General features: G+C 53.8%; 1 pseudogene across 1 annotated transcript; it reads left to right on the forward strand.

Annotated features, from left to right (window-relative positions):
• Positions 1 to 321: 321 nt before the first annotated feature.
• On the forward strand, positions 322 to 2,543 carry LOC308552635 (dnaJ homolog subfamily C member 7 pseudogene; annotated as a pseudogene). The gene is made up of 2 exons: positions 322 to 1,579; positions 2,517 to 2,543. The product of its transcript is annotated as a dnaJ homolog subfamily C member 7 pseudogene (transcript).
• Positions 2,544 to 3,724: the final 1,181 nt, after the last annotated feature.

A 3,724-nucleotide genomic window follows, 5' to 3' on the forward strand; every position in this document is an offset into this window, starting at 1 on the left:
TCGCAACCTCTCCGCAGGTTGATTGGTCAGCCCCGCGGGGGGAGGTCATTACCCAGGGCAGCTGCTCCTGAGGGCAGCTGCGGCTGCTTTTGCTGCTCTTCTGGGCCCGGAGCTGAAATACAGCTGAGGCCCAGATGTTACCTCTAGGGCGGGTAAGACGGCCACTGCCGCAGAGTCGACGTGGTAAAGGCGGCGACCGAGCCAGAACTGCCCGACGAAGGAGCGAAGAGGGAGGCAGGGTCCTTCAGGAAACAAGGCAATGCATGCTATGCCGAGAAAGATCACAACGAAGCTTAGGACTGTTACGCAAAAGCCGTAGGTATGTGTCCTGCAAATGCCGGCTATTATGGGAACCGAGCGGCCACCCGGAGGATGCGCGGAAGGTCCCCGAAGCTCCTGGAGATGCACGACAGTCAGGGGGTTGGGTGACAGTTTCGTCCGGGGACACCTACGAGAAGGCAAAAGCGGCCTGTCTTTAGGGATGTCGCAGTGTCCAGAGAGCCCTGGAACCGGATCACAAAAGTGCTCAGCACCGCAGGAGTTCAAGGACGCAAATGCTGTCACCGAATATGAGAAAACAGCGGAAGCGGATCTTGAGAAGCAGGATTTTCGGAAGGTGGTTTTTCTGCATGGATCGTGCCCTAGAGTTTGCCCCTGCTTGGCATCGCTTCAAAATTCTCCAAGCAGAATGTTTAGCAACTCCGGGTCGTTACCCAGAAGCACAACCTGTGGCCAGTGACATTTTACGCCCGGGTTCCCCCAATGCGGATCCCCCGTGTGTCCGAGGTCTTTGCCTTATTCTGAAGTTTGTATCGAGAAGGCGGTTCAGTTTTTTGCACAGGCTCTCGGGGTGGCTCCTGACCACGACACGGCCCGTAATTTCTGCAGAAATGCGGAAGCACCGAACGCAGAGAAAGAAGGAGGAAATGCCAGGCCAGCGTAGGAGCCGTACACAGAAGCCTGGGGGCAGACCCAACAATATAAAAACAAATGCTAAGCTCTCCTGTCCTCGGGGTACGGCTAATTCCGAGCTTAGGAGACTAGAGGATGCAGCAGAAGACCGCACGAATGCCATGACGCTCGGTGACACCTATGTAAACGCCTACGTGAGAAGAGCTCAGTGTCACACGGACACACAGTGGTATGAAGCAGCAGGGTGGGACTGTGAAAAAGTGTGTCAGACGGAGAAAACAAAAGAACACAAACAGCCCCTTAAAAATGCACAGCTGGGCCCGAAGAAGAGTAAGAGGAAAGATCACTACGGGATTCTGGGCGTGGACAGCAAGGCCTCTGAGGGTGACATCAAGAAAGCTTATCGGAAGCGGGCCTTGTTCAGAAGTTCAAGGAGGTCAGGGAAGCTTTTACCATCCTCTCTGATCCCAAGAAGAAGGCTCGCTAGGACAGCGGGCCGGACCTGGATGAGGGGGACGTGAATATGCGTGAAGTTGCTGCAGATAGTATCTTCAAGGCGTTCTTCGGTGGTCCCGGGGGCTTCAGCTTTGAAGCATCTGGTCCAGGGAATTTCTTTTTTTCAATTTGGCTAATGAAAGGGAACCCTCCAGAACCCAGAAAAATGCCGGCTTGCTCAGTTTATTTTATTTATTTATTTATCTTTATTGACTTCAGAGAGAGGAAGAGAGAGAGGGAGAAACATCAATGATGAGAGTCATCGATCGGCTGCCTCCTGCAGGCCCCTGACTGGGGATGGAGCCCGCAACCCGGGCATGCGCCCTGACGGGGAATCGAACCCCGATCGCCTGGATCCTAGGTCGACGCTCAACCGCTGAGCCAGCCTGGGGGGGGCGGGGGCGGCTTGCTCAGTTCAACCTTGAATGTGGACACGATTCGCCTCCTCTCTTCACCCTGTCCCCATGGACTTTGAGCAGTTTCGTTTTCTCAGCTGGATGCCCAGCGTCTGTGAGTGGGGTGAAGGAAAGGGAGCCAGTGCCGAAGACTGCGGGCAGGGGAGGGAGGCGGGGGGTCAACAGGGAGGCAGCTTGTGAATTTTTGTTTTACTGTTTAACTTTATTAAAAAAAAAAAAAAAAAAGTTAAGAGGAAAAAAAAAAATCTCTAGGGAGGAAAAGTCAGGAGGTCTGAACCACGTGACCAGCGATGTGCTAGTGGAGGAAAGGCCACCCTGGGGCTGAGGTCCCTCCTACAATTGTCCCTTGCTAAGCACCTGGGGCTTCTCACCCTGACGGCCCTACACCTGGCCCGTGGTCCTTGCTCTGCTCATGCCTGTCTAATCTCCTGTCACAAAACCCCCTTCCCTGGGACGGAGCTCTTCCCCCACCTCTGGCGGATCAGGAGATTTCGTATGAATCCTGGCCTGGAAGGCAGGAGTGAGGGCCTCTGGTCTCCTGAGCTTGATAACTAAGATGCCTGAGGCTGTCAGCCCATCCCTGGGGAAGAAAACAAACCCCCTTGCCTCCAACCCCCTTCCCTCTGGCCGAACCCAGCCCCAGCCCCCAGAAAGGGCTTGTATCCGGCCAGCTCTGTGCCCCCCCTCCCCCAGCAGCTCCAGACCAGTCTCCTGCTTTGAGGATTTCTGATCCATTTTTCCCCCCCCTGAACTTCCCAAGGGCCCCAGGGCTGAGCATGAGGTCCAGCGCCTTGACACTACCCTTCAAAGCCCACCCTCCTGGACCCCTCGCCCTCCACCTTCCCCAGGCGGCCCTCGCTCCTGCCTTCCAGCCCAGGATGCACAGGTTCACTCCAGCCTAGAGGACACATGCTTTCCTTCCCGCTTCTCCCTCTCCTCCTGCTGGTCCTTAGCCTCAGAATGTCCTTCCCCACTCCTCTCACTGACCCCTTAACTTCAAACGGGATTTGACAGTATTTACATCCATTTAATTCCTATGCGAGCTTAGGAACAACATATTACTTTGACCATCTTATAGATGACAAATCTGAAGCTCAGAGAGGCTGAGTCACTTACTTCAGGCCACACAGCCAGGAAGGCATTGGGTGGGGATTAGAGCTGAGCCTTCAATCTATCCTTCCCTTGGGCCATCTGAGGGTGGGTATATTTTTGTTTGTTTTAGTTTTTGTATTTACTGATTTGAGAGAGAGAGAGACATGGATTTGTTGTTCCACCTATCCATGCATTCATTGGTTGATTCCCGTATGTTCCCTGACTGGGGATTGAACCTGCAACCTTGGCGTATCCGGACGACACTCTAACGAACTGAGCTACCCGGCCAGGGCAGGTTGGTGTGTTTTTCCACATTTGTTTGTGATTAATACTTTGATAGAGGGTAATTCTTTGATGTGAGCCCCGAGGAGGCTTATCCACCAGTCAAGTGCTGGAGTCAACTCATATCAGCTGGAGAGAGCTGATGGTGAACACCTGTTCACCATCACATTGTTTATTGGCATCCCATTGGTAGGGCGAGGTTGGCCACGGTGGGAGTATTTACACCACGGAAATTGGCAAATGCCCCAAATCAGGGCTTTTTTCCTGGAGAGCAAGTGGTTACATGTATGCCAGCACATCACTGGTCTTGTCTTGGGGCCAGAGACAGCCTCCTGGAGGAGACGACGTCTGAACTGAGCCCGGCAGGATGCGTGGGAGGTGAACAGGTGAACAGTGTTGCCTTCACCTGGAATATTCTACCTGCCTGCCGAAGTCTCACACAGGGGTGAGCAAGAGCATATGGCCTGTTCTAGAAAGGAAGCGAGCAGTTTCCGTGGAGAAGATGCTGGGAACCGAGAAGGGGTTCT

This window comes from Miniopterus schreibersii (assembly GCF_964146895.1).
Source record: "Miniopterus schreibersii genome assembly, chromosome: 2".
Taxonomy (NCBI): Eukaryota; Metazoa; Chordata; class Mammalia; order Chiroptera; family Miniopteridae; genus Miniopterus; species Miniopterus schreibersii.